The sequence below is a fragment of the Rhinopithecus bieti genome, unplaced genomic scaffold (assembly GCF_001698545.2).
Source record: "Rhinopithecus bieti isolate Rb0 unplaced genomic scaffold, ASM169854v2 scaffold_21412, whole genome shotgun sequence".
In the NCBI taxonomy this organism is placed as follows: domain Eukaryota; kingdom Metazoa; phylum Chordata; class Mammalia; order Primates; family Cercopithecidae; genus Rhinopithecus; species Rhinopithecus bieti.
The window spans coordinates 251,900-268,233 of NW_016811643.1; the positions used below are offsets into that span (position 1 = coordinate 251,900).

The 16,334-nt window shown below is 44.4% G+C and overlaps 1 protein-coding gene and 1 pseudogene across 2 annotated transcripts in view; one reads left to right on the forward strand and one right to left on the reverse strand.

Moving 5' to 3' along the window:
• Positions 1-3,647: 3,647 nt before the first annotated feature.
• FAM168A (family with sequence similarity 168 member A) overlaps positions 3,648-16,334 on the forward strand; it is a 209,198-nt gene continuing 196,511 nt past the window's right edge. Inside the window, exon 1 of one of the 2 annotated variants that reach the window (XM_017894432.1) lies at positions 3,648-4,169. The gene's annotated coding sequence lies outside the window, so the exon portion shown is untranslated. The remainder of the gene's footprint in view (positions 4,170-16,334) is intronic. The other variant, XM_017894433.1, reaches the window with a different exon arrangement.
• The window catches only part of LOC108543718 (non-histone chromosomal protein HMG-17 pseudogene), a 19,240-nt pseudogene continuing 7,187 nt past the window's right edge, over positions 4,282-16,334 (reverse strand).

Consider the following 16,334-nt stretch of genomic DNA (forward strand, 5'->3'; position numbering starts at 1 on the left):
CTTTCATACCCATTGTTTCATTGGATTCTCCTAATAACCTTATGAGGTGGCAGGGCAGGCAGGACTCATTCTTTCCATTTTGCGGATGTATTATAGAAACTGAGATTTCGAAAAGTTAAGGGACTTACTAAATGTCACCCATCATGTTTATGACAAATTCTAATTTAGGATCTGATTCCCAGATTACTAGTCCAGTAAGCTTCTCATATCTATTTATTCACCTAACTCAGATAATGCTTTACTTGCTGGATAGACCAAACTAGCCCATACTTTGTGCCACTAGGAGAAAGAAGTGGGGAAATGGAAGAGGAGAAGACGGGGTTTAGAAGAGGGCAAGGTCTGGCCAGGTGCGGTGGCTCATACCTGTAATCCCGGCACTTTGGGAGGCTGAGGCGGGCGGATCACGAGGTCAGGAGATGGAGACTATCCTGGCTGACACAGTGAAACTCTGTCTCTACTAAAAAAATATATATATATAAAATTAGCCGGGTGTGATGGCGAGCGCCTGTAGTCCCAGCTACTGGGGAGGCTGAGGCAGGAGAAAGTCGTGACCCTGGGAGGCGGAGCTTGTAGTGAGCCCAGATCGTGCCACTGCAGTCCAGCCTGGGCGACAGAGCCAGATATCTCAAAAAAAAAAAAAAAAAAAAAAAAAAAAAAAAGAAGAGGGCAGGGTCAGTGTAACAGTAAGGAAGAGACTTGTTTGTCACATAGCCAACATATGTTAGGTAGCTTTCTCATTATTCTCAGAAAAGGGAGAAGAGAGGCTGAGATTTAAGGCTGGGAGAATAGGATGTAAAAGGAGATAGGCAGTTTGAAAAAGACAGTGCCTGATGTATTTGGGGAAAGTGAGTCCTGAGAAACAGGAGTCTGACTAGAGTGAAGTGGGGTGAAGCTAGAGATGCTGCAGCGGGATGGGGACTAAGTCATCCTCTGAGCTAAGCAACCTGGGCTTTTTCCTGTAGGCCTGTAGTAGAGCTATAGTGTCCTGGTGGTTCTTATAGAACACCAAGGAATAATGGCATATAAAATTGAAAATATCAAATCCTGCTGGGCGCAGTGGCTCATGCCTGTAATCTCAGTACTTTGGGAGGCTGAGGTAGGCAGATCACTTGAGTCCAGGAGTTTGAGACCACCTTGAGCAACATGGTGAAACCCTGTCTCTGTAAGAAGAAAAAAGAAAAATTAGCTGGGCATGGTGGTGCTTCTAGTCCCCGCTACTTGGGAGGCTGAGGTGGGAGGATCACATGAGCCCAGGGAGTCGCTGCTGCAGTAAGCTGTGATCACGCCACTGAACTCCAGCCTGGGCAATAGAGTGACTCTGTCTCAAAAAATGAAAAAAGAAAAGAAAACATCAAGTCAAACAGGGCTTAAAGGAAAAAAATCGTGAAATCAAAAATAATCTGATACTACATTCTGTATTCTAGAAGAGCTGGACACAGGTGCCAGAAGAAGAGAAAAACTTTTTTAAAGTGAAAGACATATAGTTTTGTGTAGGCAGAGCTTCATAGGCCCTTTACAATAACTCTGTATCTCTCTCTTCACTTCCTCTCCCCACCGTGATCTCTGGCCAACAGATTAGAAACCACTGCTATAAGAATTCAGATAAGCCAGGAGTGGTGGCTCACGCCTGTAATCCCAGCACTTTGGGAGGCTGAGGTGGGCAGATTACCTGAGGTCAGGAGTTCAAGACCAGCCTGGCCAACATGGTGAAACCCCATCTCTACTAAAATACAAAAAAAAAAAAAAACAAAAAAAAATTAGATGGTGGCACATGCCTGTAATCCCAGCTACTCAGGAGGATGAGGCAGGAGAATTGCTTGAGCCCGGGAGACAGAGGCTGCAGTTAGCTGAGACTGCGCCGCTGTACTCCAGCCTGGCCGACAGAGCAAGACTCTGTCTCAAAAAAAAAAAAAAAAAAAAAAAATTCAGATACAAGGAAAATCAGTATGTCTAAATATGTTCTAGGGAAGGTAGGACTTTGGCTTGAGTTTGAAGAATAAGAGAAAAGGAGAAAATGGGTGTGGAAAGATCAGAAAAGGAAAAATTTTGAGAAGGCGCATTGAAAATTGAGAAAATTCTCCCTTCTAACTTTATGAATTGGAAGTGACTACTATTATTTGTTTTAAGAGTGTAACTATTAAAACCAGGCAGGCACAGTGCTGAAGCGTGAATGAGGCAATGGGAAGTCATGGAAAGCATCTACGCAGCAAAGAAAGGTTAGATTTGGAAATTATGTTTTGTGGAAGTAGTACAGCTTAAAAAATTGTCCAGGTGTAGTGTGGCTCACGCCTGTAATCCCAGCACTTTTGAGAGCTGAGGCAGGAGGGTCTCTTGAGGCCAGGAGTTTGAGACCAGCCTGGGCAATATAGTGACACGACGATCTCTTACAATTAAAACAAAACAAAAAACAAAACAAAAGAAAACAAAAAACAGTTGTTATGTGCTCCTTTTAAACAATTCAAACAATATGAAAATAAAAATTACAGCCGGGCACGGTGGCTCATGCTTGTAATCCCAGCACTTTGGGAGGCTGAGGCGGGCGGGTCAGGAGGTCAGGAGATCGAGACCATCCTGGCCAACACAGTGAAACCCTATCTCTACTAAAAATAATTAGCTGGGCGTGGCGCGCGCCTGTAATCCCAGCTACTCAGGAGACTGAGGCAGGAGAATCGCTTGAAACCGAGAGGCGGAGGTTGCAGTGAGCCGCAATCGCCCCACTGTACTCCAGCCTGGCTATAGATCCAGACTCCGTCTCAAAAAACAAAAATAACCTACGTGCAATCTGACACCCTTTCCCCCAAGATAATCATTGCTAATATTTTGGCGAACCTCTTTCCTGAAATCTCTCCATGCTTACAGAATATTGTGTCAAACATCACATAAATGTACCCGTGTAGACATGCTGTTCTGTAATCAGTTTTTTTCCCTGAAGAATAAATTGTGAATAGCTTTTCATATCAATAGATTTATATCATTTTAAATGGCTCCTTAGTATTGCATTGTATGTATATGTCACGCCTTATTTAAGCAGCACCCTATTGATGAACATTTACTCCCCCCATAATTAACTACGTCATATAACAACTTTGTGCATTCATCTTTTCGAAATTGTTCGATTATCTTTTTAAGGTAAATTTTTAAAAGTAATGGAGCTGGGTCAAGAAGTATGCGCTTTGTCGTTTGGATTCAAGTTGCCGAATCGTCCTCAAATTTGCAGGGAGACCAGCGAGAAAGCTCCGGCATTAGTTCTGGTGAAAGACAACTGAAACAGAGATGGCGAGGGAAGAACAGAATTACAGGTGATCTAGCCCATCAAGGCCCATTCTCGGTGGGCTGGCATAGTCCTTCCCTTAACATGGAGGAAGAACCGAGAACTGCATCTCCCAGCATTTCGCAGGGACCAAGTGCCGGATCTGAGAAGGGTCCGGAAGGAGAATGGGAAGCTGAGGGGCATGCTGGGAGGTGTAGTCGCGAGGGGGGCGGGGAGAGGGAGAGAGAGAGAGAGAGAGAGAGAGAGAGAGAGAGAGAGAGAAAGAGAAAGAGTGTGTGTGTGTGTGTGTGTGTGTGTGTGTGTGTGTGTGTGTGTGTGTGTGTACGTGTGCGCGCGCGCGCGTGATGGAGACGTTGCGAGTACGGCCCCTGGGGGATGGGGCCTCGGGCGACCTGACTTCCCTCACAGGTGGTCTTTGAGTCTACAGAGTCTGCCAGCGGATGGTTGGCTTTATTCCATTGTGCGTGACCGGAGCGGGCGCGGCCCCTCTGCACCGGGCTGGCTGCGGGAGGCTCAGGCCGCGCGCGGGCTAAAGCAGGGCATGCCGGGAGTTGTGGTCCCGGCGCTCTGAGGCTGTGGGACGTGTCGCAGCGCGGCGCCGGCTCCTCCTTCCCTGCCCTTCTCAGCGGTCCCCCGCCTCCTCCCTCCGCCTCCTCCTCCCTCGCCCGCAGCCGAGCGTCCCCTCCCCCAACCCGTCGGGCTCCTCGGCGGCTACTGCAGAGGATTCAGAGCCGAGTCGCTGAGGAGGAGGCGGCTCTGGTCCCCGCGCGCCATCCTTCACCCTACTGGACACGGGCGAGGGAGCGAGAGCGTCGCCGCCGTAGCCTCCGGAGAAGACAAGGGCATCGCCGCCTCAGCCGCCGCCGCCGCCGCCGTTTTCGCCTGCAGCTGCTCACCGGTGAGGAGACTCCCCCCGCCACCCAGTCCGCTGGTCCTGAGCCTGGGCCAGTGGCGCTGGCGAGAATGAGAGTGGGGGCTGCGGAGCCCCCGTGCAGGTTGTGGGGAGGGGTTCAGGTCGCGATGGAACGGCGGGCTGGTGGGGGAGACTTGTCCAGGCGCTGGCTGGGGGTGGGGTGAGGGTGGGACCCAAGCAGGTTGGGGGGCGGGCGACCAGGGAGGAGGACTTTTGATGGAGAATAACAACCTGGGACAGGAGAGTGGGGTGGGGGCGTCGGGTTGAAATTCGGGTTGGTCTTGGGGCGAGGTGGAAGATGAGACTAGGGTGGGATGGCTTTTAATGGGGGAGGGGACTGAATGAGGGTGGTGATTTGGGTTTGGCCTGGAGCAGTTGACAGCTTGGGATCTGAGCTGGGGTGAGGGGTAGGGGAATGATTTCAACGGAGAGTGAGTGGCATGTACAGGGTTGAACAGGACCCTGCGGAGTGTTAATTCAGGAGGGTGGAATTTGGGGTGGACCTGGGGCAGGATGATGGAGGTGGCAGGAGTTGGGGGTGAGGGGCTTGGCATGGGTTGAGACCTGAGCTTGAAGTGGGTGTTTGTCATCTGGGGCTGGTGGAATTTGTGGAGACTTAAGGAATAGCATGGGTTAGGATAGAGCAGAGGAGTGCAATTTGGGGGTTTCCTGGGGTGGGCTGATGGAGGTTGGAATAGGAGTTGGTGGAGGTGAAACATTCAGTGAGGGGAGTGTGATGGTGAGCTGGCAGGAAGGGGTCACATTGGAAGTCAGGCCCGAAATGGGAGGACAGGGATGGAAATGGAGTGTGGGGCACAGTGGGTTGGATTTAGGGTGATCTTGCAATCACTGGAAAGGGCATGGTGGCTCCTTGGTTGCAGGGTCAAGGCAGAGGGCACATAAAACATCACTGGGCTGCATTCATTGAAAGGATAGTGGCAGGGGTGAGCAAACTTGGGGGATGGTATCTTGAAGAAAATGTCCCTTGGCCAAGGTGGCAGAGGGAGTTTTGGAAAAGGACTTTCGGAGATGAGCTGGTAGGCCTGGGGAGGTGGTTGCTGATGGTGAGGTGGCACAGGGGAAATTTAAGGAATGGGAGACCTGGAGTTGTTGGTATGGATGGGGCAGAGAGGATGGAGAGGGACAGTGAGCTGTGCCGGAGAGTGGAGTGGAAATGGGTTGGATTATTTTGGAGATGAAGAATTGGGATGGCCTCCAAGAGACATGTGAGGGTTAAGGGTTGGAATACTTAAATGGACAGCCTTGGTGGCTGTGGTTGGGGGAGAGGCAGTAAGCCTGTTAGAGGGGACTTTGCAGAGGACACAGAAGAGAACATCTCATTCTTAGGGGCCATTTTAATCTGTTCGGTTGATCTTTTTGTTTGTTTTATTTATGTTAGTATGATTTGGAAGTCAAGTCAGCCCAAAGGGTAAAGTTGAAAGGGGATTTAGTTAAGGTAGAATTAAGGAGGGGAGGGTGTCTTCTGTTATTTGTATATCATAAAAAGTAAGTTAGGGGAAAAGGAGCATACTTCCAAACTAAAGGTGGGAGAAGATAAACTGGAATATAATAGATATCTTTCTATATAATGTGTCTGCCTTTTCCTTTCCCCTCTCCTCCTGGTGCATTTAAAAACTATACCTGGAATTTGCAATTTAAATAGATTTGATGAGCTTGAGATTGTTAAGGGTGCATTCCTTGCTTGAGAACTAATGAGTAAGCCTGAAAAATATGAGACTGAATTTATTTTGTAGGTAGGCAACATGCACATAGGCAAAAAGAGCTTGGGTCTTTTTTACCCCCTTTTTAAATTGATTGCTTGAAGACGCCATTTGTTAGTGTCCTGGTTTGCAAGGCAATTAGGCCCATCATTGTATTGCAGGCTAATAATCCTGAGATGAGTCTTGGCACCACTGCTTTATGTAAACAGAGAGAAGACAGGAAATATGGAAATGTCATAAATATTCATTGGTGAGATGGTTTGGTACTGATGGAGTTTTTCATATGATTGTCTTTTGACGTTGATAAGATTGAAAATAATTGGACTGTATTTCTAAAGATTGAATTTTCTTCCAGAGGAATTCAGGTGATCAGAATTTTGTCAGATGTGAATAAATAAAGCATATTGAGTCATTTTTATTTTATTTTTTAGAGAATAATGTTGATGTAGGTGCATTGTATTAACTACAGAAACAATATCTCCATCTATTCATCAGAAATTCGATTTAAACCTTAGTGATATGCTCATTCTTAGGGCAGAATGGTGATAATGGAAGGTACACAGGAGTGTAAATGGAGGGAACATCATTAGAGAAACAGTTTTCTGGACCTAATTGCATTAACTGTTATCATATGTTAAACATAAAGTGGCTGTTGATTAGAGCTCAGACTGAAAAAAAAATGAGGAGGGATGTAAAGAAGATAAAATTGGCACCATTGGGATTGAAATAATTCTTTTATTTTGTTCAAGCTTCAGAGTTTAACTCACAAACAAACCATTTTCCTTGGCTTTCCCAGTTGAGCACATAAAAATACCATTTAGAATCTTTTTTTTTTTTTTTACCCCCAAATTGGGCAGAATGTTGGAAAGTTGGACTTATCCTTTGAATTGAAAGTGTTTTGTAATGAGGAAGCTTTCTGTATTATAATAGAAATCAGGTTTGAGCAGTTACCTGTAATTCATTGAGACTGTAATCTAATGCAAGCATATCCCTCATAACTTTACTCTGGGGTCTAGACATTGTTTTTGCAGATCTGCGGGCTTGGTCTAGAGGCGGGATGTTTATATTAAAGCCCTAGCTTTTGAGAGTCCAAAATGAAAAGTAATTGCCTGGAAGAAATGTGTTGGTGGATTTTTTTTTTTTGAGACGGAGTCTCGCTCTGTCGCCCAGGCTGGAGTGCAGTGGCCGGATCTCAGCTCACTGCAAGCTCCGCCTCCCGGGTTTACGCCATTCTCCTGCCTCAGCCTCCGAGTAGTTGGGACTACAGGCGCCCGCCACCTCGCCCGGCTAGTTTTTTGTATTTTTTAGTAGAGACGGGGTTTCACCGTATTAGCCAGGATGGTCTCTATCTCCTGACCTCGTGATCCGCCCGTCTCGGCCTCCCAAAGTGCTGGGATTACAGGCTTGAGCCACCGCGCCCGGCCTGGTGGATTTTTTTTTCCACAGCCGTGGTCACTTGTGTAGTAGTAATGTGTTTTTGTATCTTTACCTCATTTGATCCTCCAGATATCTTGGTGAGAAGAGAGCAGATGGAGGTGTTGGTAGACAGAAGCCTTGGTGGAATGAATAGCCTGTGAGGTTAGGAGTTGAGTCCTGGATTCAAATCCCGGTTCTACTACTTGAAAGCTGAGTGATTTCAATCAAGTCATTAAAAACCTTGATTTTTATCACCAAAGTGCTGGCTCCCAGCACTTTGGGAGGCTGAGGTGGGCGGATCACTTGAGGTCAGGAGTTCGAGACCAGCCTGGCCAACATGGTGAAACCCATCTCTACTGAAAATACAAAAATTAGCCAGGCATAGTAGGTGCCTGTAATCCCAGCTACTCAGGAGGCTGAGGCAGGAGAATTGCTAGAACTGGGGAGGTGGGCAGTGAGCCACGATCACGCCATTGCACTCCAGCCTGGGCAACAAGAGTGAAACTCTGTCTCAAAAAAAACAAAACAAAAAAAACCCCTTTCATATTTAGTGGTAATGGCCGCAAAACATTGTGAACATAATTAATACCACTAAATTATACACTTAAATTTGGTTAAAAAGGTAAAAATACACAAAAAAACCTCAGAAACCAAAAAAACTGGCCCGGCACAGTGGTTCACGCCCATAATCCCAGACTTTGGGAGGCTGAGCTGGGAAGATTGCTTGAGCCTAGGAGTTCGAGACCAGTGAGGGCAACATACGGAGACCCGTCTCTCCAAAAAAAAAAAAAAAAAAAAAAAAAAATTAGCTGGGTGTGGTAGCCTACACCTGTAATCCCAGATACTCAGGAGGGAGGTGGGAGGATTGCTTGAGCCAGGGAGGTCAAGGCTGCAGTGAGCCATGATCATGCTTCTCTGCACTCCAGTCTGGGTTACAGAGTGAGACCCTGTCACACAATCAAACTTTCGTACTTCACAAGGCTGTCAAGGACAACAAACCAGTTCATGTCCTGAAAACACTGTACATATATGAAATATCTGTTCACTATTTATTTAATGAATGTCTGCTAAGTGCCAGGGGAAATAAAAATGAACAGAAAGTAGTTGTCAAGGAGCTTTTAGTGTCATGGGAAAGACAGACAAATTAAATATGGTGAGAAAAATGAGGCAAAATGAATGGTGTGGTTAAATGTGGGTTTTGAAGTCTGCCTACCACTTAACTATTAGCTGTGTGACACTGGACACAATGAGCTCATCTGTAAAGTGGGGATAATAGAATTAATATCATAGGATTGTTTTGAGGATTAAATAAGATAATCAATGGAAAGCATTTAACACAGTATGTTTTTTAGTACATATTAAAAATATATTAGTTGTTGCCTTTATTGTTAGAAAGATAGGCAGAGGCTAGAATGAATAGCCTTGTGTGCCCTACCAATGAGTTCTTAGTATTGTGGTATATATTAATGAGGTATTATTTTGTATTATGATCTCATGTATTTTTGCATGTTTACAGTCTGGGAAGTTTAAACAGTTCTTTAAATACCAAAGTCCTAAACAGATGTTAGCTGTTAGCTTCCTCATTAATGAAATAAGAAGAAAAATTATGCTTTGAGAGGTTAAATGACTTAAGGTTACACAAGTCAGCGGAAAAGTCTGGGTTACAGCCCCCAAATTCTAATTTGTCAACCCCATTTATATTTTTTTTTTTTTTTTTTTTTTGAGACGGAGTCTTGCTCTGCTGCCCAGGCTGGAGTGCAGTGGCCGGCTCTCAGCTCACTGCAAGCTCCGCCTCCCGGGTTGACGCCATTCTCCTGTCTCAGCCTCCCGAGTAGCTGGGACTACAGGCGCCCGCCTCGTCGCCCGGCTGGTTTTTTGTATTTTTTAGTAGAGACGGGGTTTCACCGTGTTAGCCAGGATGGTCTCGATCTCCTGACCTCGTGATCCGCCCGTCTCGGCCTCCCAAAGTGCTGGGATTACAGGCTTGAGCCACCGCGCCCGGCCTATATCTTTTTTTAAATTGTAAAATATGTCATATGTATAAAAGTATATTTAACATAAACCCACAACTTAAAGAATAACAAATTGAAGACTTTCTGCTTGCTACCCAGCTTAACAAAAAGGAGATTTCTAGTACCTTTAAAGCCTCTTGTGAGGTCCTACTTGATTGAGTCTCCCACCTTCTCTCTCCCTCAGAGGTAAACAGTTTGCTAAATTTTATGTGAATCATTTCTTTGCTTTTCTTCATATTTTTACCAAATATGTGCATATCCCTAAACCATATATTTTTTACCTTTGCAACTTTTTATAAGTAGAATTATAGGAGAAATATTCTGACTTGCTTTATTCTTATTTATTCTTATTTTTTAACTTTAAAAAAAGCTTTATTTCTTCCACCATTAAATAATGTATGCTCATGATAGAAACTAAAATTACAAAAGTAAAAGCAAAAGTATTGTTTTTAGTCCCATTACCCAGTAACACGTTTTTTTGTTTGTTTTTTTGTAGAGACAAGGTCTCATTATGTTGTCCTGGTCAAGTGATCCTCCTGCCTCGGCCTCCCAAAGTGCTTACAAATGCAGGCATGTGGCACCATGCCTGGCTGACAAATGCTTTTTGTAGAAAATATTTTGTGCCACATATGGCCTCTGTTGTTCTTTCTCTTCCCTTCTACTCCCCTTCCCTTTTGTCTCCCCGTCTCCCTCCCCGTTCTTCTCCTTCCCCAAGCCCCTCCTCTTGCTTCTCCCCATTCTTTCTTCTCCTTCCCCTTCTCTTTCTCCTCCTTTTATGTGGTTTTAAGAATGTAAAAACTCACAGGCCGTACAAAAATAGGCCATGGGCGGGCCGTAGCTTGCTGACCCCTGGTATGTTAACAGAAATCAACTCAAAGTTGTAAAATATTGAAGAGCAAAGAGACTAAACCAAGTTCATATTTCTTGCTTTATTTTGTTAAATTTAGTTCCTTGGACAGTTATGCATATCTTTAGTGTTGAAAACAATGGTATAGAATTTTTTTGTCAAATTATGTTTATCTGAAAGTTTAACATTTTATTAAATGAGCCATTATTTTCTGTATGAAGACACTGTGAGGAAACCTCAGTTTATAAAGTTCCAGCACAACTCCTCCTCCTGCCGTTTAGGCAGGTGTCTGGGTCCTTTCAGAGTATGCCTATTTTATGATGATATAGGTTGTGCTTTTTCTTAGATATAGATGTTTTGAAGGAACCCTGAGATGATATATTTTTCACAGTAAACTTCAATCCCTGGCTGACTTGAGATTATGATCTTGATATGCCTTCTGATCATGTCCCTCAAGCTTGACGATTTCTGCTAACTTGTATTTCTTTTCTAGCCTCTGTTTTATAATTTTTCTAAGTATTTTAGTTTTCTAATGTGTCTTCCTCTATCTTTTCTTTTGTGTTGATAGCAAATGTCTCTATCAGTAAATAATAGCTATGCTGCTTATACTTATGCAAGTATAGTGGTACTATTTTATTTGATATATAGTTCTTAGGTTGGTCATGTGGCATTGTTTTCATTTTAAGGATGAAGAAATTAAGACTCTAAGAGGGTAGCTGGGTTCAGTGGCTCACACCTGTAATCCCAGCACTTAGGGAGGCCAACGTGGAAGGATCGCTTGAGCCCAGGAGTTCAAGACCGATCTGACCAACATAGTGAGATCCAGTCTCTAGCTGGATGTGGTAGCATGCACCTGTGTTCCTAGCTATTTTGGAGGCTGAGGTAGGAGGATCACTTGAGCCCAGGAATTTGAGGCTACAGTGAGCTATGGTCACACCACTGCTCTCTAGCATGGGCAAGACTATGTCTCAATAAATAAATGAAAAAAAGATTCAAAAGGGTAATTTGTCTTAGGCCTTAAGACAAGTAGGGAATTAGTAGGGAAAGACAAAAGGTACGTAACATTTGAGTATCTATGGCAGGCAGTATGCTGGGTGCTTTCTTTTCCTTATAGATAGAATTTAATCCTCACGTTTCTACTGTATAAGGAATTGTGACCATTTCACAGAAGAAGAAATGGAAGCAACTGAGGCATATAATGATTAACTAGTTTGCATTTATTTACATAGCTAGTAAGAGAAGAAAAGCTCATATTTAAAAACCTGATCTGCCTGGCTCCAGAGCCATTGTTCTTTTTGTTGTACTGCATATAAATCTTCCTGGTTTTAAGCTGTTAAATCAGTAGTCTTCTTTTTTCTTTTTTTTTGAGGCAGAGTCTCGCTTTTTCTCTCAGCCTGGAGTACAGTGGTGCGATCCCCGCTCACTGCAACCCTTCTTCCTCCCAGGTTCAAGCGATTCTCCTGCCTTATCCTCTCGAGTAGCTAGGACCACAGGCGCGTGCCACCATGCCTGGCTAATTGTTTGTATTTTTGGTAGAGATGGGATTTCACCATGTTGGCCAGGCTGGTCTTGAACCCCTGACCTCAGATGATCTGCCTGCCTCGGCTTCCCAAAGTGCTGGGATTACAAGCATGAGCCTGCGCCCAGCCTAAATCAGTAGTCTTCAACCTTCTACCTTCTTAGGGTAGTATCTGGCTACTCTTTAGCATCACCTGAGGATCTGTTTAAAAAAAAAGACGTGTCAGTTCTACTCTGGACCAGTGTGAACAAAACTTCTGTAGGTGAACATAAGGCAGATGTGTGTATATTTATATAGAAAATATAAATTAAAAATAAATTATATTTAGGTACATAGAAAAAAATGCACAAAATATATAACCAGCATTCGGATCAAGAAAGGAAACATTATCCCCTCCTCCAAGGAAACCAACGACTTCCAGTGCTGTAGATTATTTTTGCCTGTTTATGACATTTCATAGGTATGACTGGCTTTTCCTATATAACATATTTGTGAGATTCATTTACGTTCTTGTATGTAGGTATAGTGTGTTCTTGCTTATTGCTATGTAACAACAGTTCTCAAACATTTTGGTGTCTTCACGTTCATATTTGTTGACGACTCCAAAGAACTTTTGCTTGCAGTAGCGCAGTCATGGCTCACTGCAGTCTTGACCTACTAGGCTGAAGCGACCCTTCAACCTCAGCCTCCTAAGTAGCTGGGACTACAGGCATGTGCCACTATGCCTGGTTATTTTAAAATGTTTTTGTAGAGACAGGATCTTGCTCTGTTACCCTGGCTGGTCTCGAACTCCTAGGCTCAAGCAATTCTTCTGCCTCAGCCTCCCAAAGTACTGGGATTACAGGTGTGAGCTACTGCCCTCAGCTGTGTTAGCATATTCTAATGAAAATAAGTATATTATTCTAAATGAAAAAAATTAGAATAATATTTTACATTTTTAAAAATCTCTAGTATCTTATTGAATCTGCCTCTGCATTCAGTCTGTTGCAGTTTGTTGTTTTGCATGGAATATAAAGAAAATCCAGTCCCGCAGATAGGTAATTGGAAAAAGGAGGAATTTTTTTTTTTTTTTTTTTGAGACGGAGTCTCGCTCTGTCGCCCAGGCTGGAGTGCAGTGGCCGGATCTCAGCTCACTGCAAGCTCCGCCTCCCGGGTTCACGCCATTCTCCTGCCTCAGCCTCCCGCGTAGCTGGGACTACAGGTGACCGCACCTCGCCCGGCTAGTTTTTTGTATTTTTTAGTAGAGACGAGGTTTCACCGTGTTCGCCAGGATGGTCTCGATCTCCTGACCTCGTGATCCGCCCATCTCGGCCTCCCAAAGTGCTGGGATTACAGGCTTGAGCCACCGCGCCCGGCCTTTTTTTTTTCTTTTAGGAGAGTTTTGCTCTTATTGCCTAGGCTGGAGTGCAATGGCATGATATCAGCTCACCGCAGCCTCCACCTGCTGAGTTCAAGTGATTCTCCTGCCTGAACCTCCCAAGTAGCTGGGACTGTAGGCATGCACCACCACGCCCGGCTAATTTTTGTATTTATAGTGGGGGGGGCGGGGGTGGTTTCACCATCTTGCCAAGGCTGGTCTCGAACTCGTGACCTCATGATCCACCCATCTCGGCCTCCCAAAGTTCTGGGATTACAGCTGTGAGCCACCGCGCCCAGCCAGAAGGAGGACTGTTTTTATGTAATTGTGGATATTACTCTTTGATACTACCCCAGTCATGTCCAGCCCTTTGAATGTGAGAACTTTTTTGCTTATCTGTGGTGGATATCATGAAAATTATACACACTTTTTTTTCTTTTCTTTTCTTTTCTTTTTTTTAAAGCTTATCAGCTATTGTTAGTGTTGGTGTGTTTTATGTGAAGCCCAAGTCAATTTTTCTTCCAATGTAACCCAGGGAAGCCAAAAAGTTGGACACCCGTGTTACACCAAAACTTGACAATTGGTAGTTTGTTAAGGTTCATTGCCGTGTACAGTCTGAACCACATCACTGAGCTTTTCATGCTCTGTTACATTAAAATCCATTGGTCTGTTTTTTCTTTATTATTTTTTAATTTGCTTATTTCTCCAAGAAAAACCATTGGTCTGTTATGCACTTTAAATAGATCTTTTATCCATGCATAATTTTTGTAGCATTATGCATTGGTCAGTTGGAAAATATTGGTTCACTGAGTATCTTAGTCTGCTCCGGCTGCCATAACAAAATGCCATAGACTGGATGGTTTAAACGACAAAAATTTATTTTCTCTCAGTGCTGCAGGCTAGAAAGAAGTCCAAGATCAGTGTTCCAGCATGGTCAGTTTTTGGTTAGGGCTGTCTTACTGGCATCTAGATGGCCACCTTCTCGATGTTTCCTCACATGGTGGATTGGAGAGGGAGAAGAGAGAGAGAGAAAGAATAAGTGCGAGTGAACAGGCAAGCTCTCTGGTGTCTCTTTTTAAAGGCACTAATCCCATCATGGCAGCCCCACCCTCATGACCTCATCTAAACCTAATTATAAATCATCTAAACCTAATTATCTCCCAAAGGATCCATTTCCAGCTACTATCACATTGAGGAATAGGGCTTCAATTTATGAATTTTGGGGGGAGGCAATTCAGTCTATATTACTGAGTTATGTGGAGCTTCTTTTTTGAGACCAGGTTTCACACTGGAGTGCAGTGGTGCATTCACAACTCACTTTGGCCTCAACTTCCTGGGCTCATGTGATCATGTAATCCTGCCACGTCAGCTCCCCGAGTAGCTGAGACTTCTGGTGCAGGCCACCGTGTCCTGCTAATTTTTGTATTTTTTTGTAGAGATGGGATTTCACTGTGTTGCCCAGGCTGGTCTCCAACTCCGGGGTGCAAGTGATCCCCCCACCTCAGCCTCCCGAAGTGCTGGAATTACACATGTGGGCCACCGTGCCTGGCCATGTGCAGATCTTCTGAATTGTATAATGTTTAAGAACCCACATTTGTTAATATCACCACTCATCTCATCAGACAAGTCTTTTCTAATTTTCACTTGAAAGCTCAAATTTTATCATTGGCAACCAATAGTGACAGTTGTTTTCGTTGAAGTGACAGTCTCACATTGTTCGTTTTCAAAAAATTGTCTGCCAAACATCCAAGTCTGAATAATCAAAATTTTTCTGCCAGTCGTTTTTTTCAAGTAAAAATGGTGTTTATGAAAAGAAGCAGCTAGTACAGCTTGCAACTCAATTGCACAAGTGCTTTAGTGCTTTTCTTTGAGACAATTGTTGTGCCTTAATATGCAGCAGAGATGCTTTATGTGAGGCTGGGTGCGGTGGCTCACGTCTGTAATCCCAGCACTTTGGGAGGCCGAGGCGGGTGGATCTCCTGAGGTCAAGAGTTTGAGACTAGCCTGGCTAACATGGTGAAACCCCGTCTCTACTAAAAATACAAAAATTTGCTGGCCATGGTGGCTTACACCTGTAATCCCAGCTACTCAGGAGGCTGAGGCAGCAGAATCTCTTGAACTGGGGAGGCAGAGGTTGCAGTGATCTGAGATTGTGCCACTGCCCTCCAGCCTGGGCGACAGAGCTAGACTCCATCTCAAAAAAAATAAATAAATAAAAAAGGAATGCTTTATGTGTACATTCCATTTTTCCATTTCTTCACACAGAATATGAAACAGATGTATAATTAGGATTAAGATTTAGTAAAATTAATACTTTTTTTTTTGAGGTGGAGTTTTGCTATGTTGCCCAGGCTGGTCTTGAACTCCTGGCATCAAGTGCTCCTCCTGCTTCTGCTTCTCCAGTAGCTGGGACTACAGCTCTGCACCACTGTGCCTGGCTATAATTAATAGTTTTTACGACTTCAAGGACTTTTTTTTTTTTTTTAAGATGGAGTCTCGCTTTGTCACCCCAGCTGGAGTGCAATGGTGCAATCTGGGATCACTACAACCTCCGCCTCCTGGGTTCAAGCTATTCTCCTGCCTCAGCCACCCAAGTAGCTGGGATTACAGGCGCCTGAAACCATGCCTGGCTAATTTTTGTATTTTTAGTAGAAACGGGGTTTTTGCCACGTTGGCCAGGCTGGTCTCGAACTCCTGACTTCAGGTGATCCACCCACGGCCTCCCAAAATGCTGGGATTACAGGTGTGAGCCATTGCGTCCAGCAAGAACATTCTTTAATGAAACAAACTAATTTTTTTTTTTTTTTGAGACGGAGTCTTGCTCTGCCGCCCAGGCTGGAATGCAGTGGTCGGCTCTCAGCTCACTGCAAGCTCCGCCTCCCGGGTTCACGCCATTCTCCCGCCTCAGCCTCCCGAGGAGCTGGGACTACAGGCGCCCGCCACCTCGCCCGGCTAGTTTTGTATTTTTTTTTAGTAGAGACGGGGTTTCACTGTGTTAGCCAGGATGGTCTCGATCTCCTGACCTCGTGATCCGCCCGTCTCGGCCTCCCAAAGTGCTGGGATTACAGGCTTGAGCCACCGCGCCCGGCCTCAAAACAGTATTTTTAGTAAAGGTTTGACAACATCAGCTATTCCCCCAATAAGAAATAAGTAAAGCCTAGAAACATAATCATATCAACAAATAAAAATATATCATCCTATACTGAATCAAGGCAGTGACACCAAACTGTAATAGTGTCATTGCATTCTTCATGGACATGTTTAAAAAAAAAAAAAAG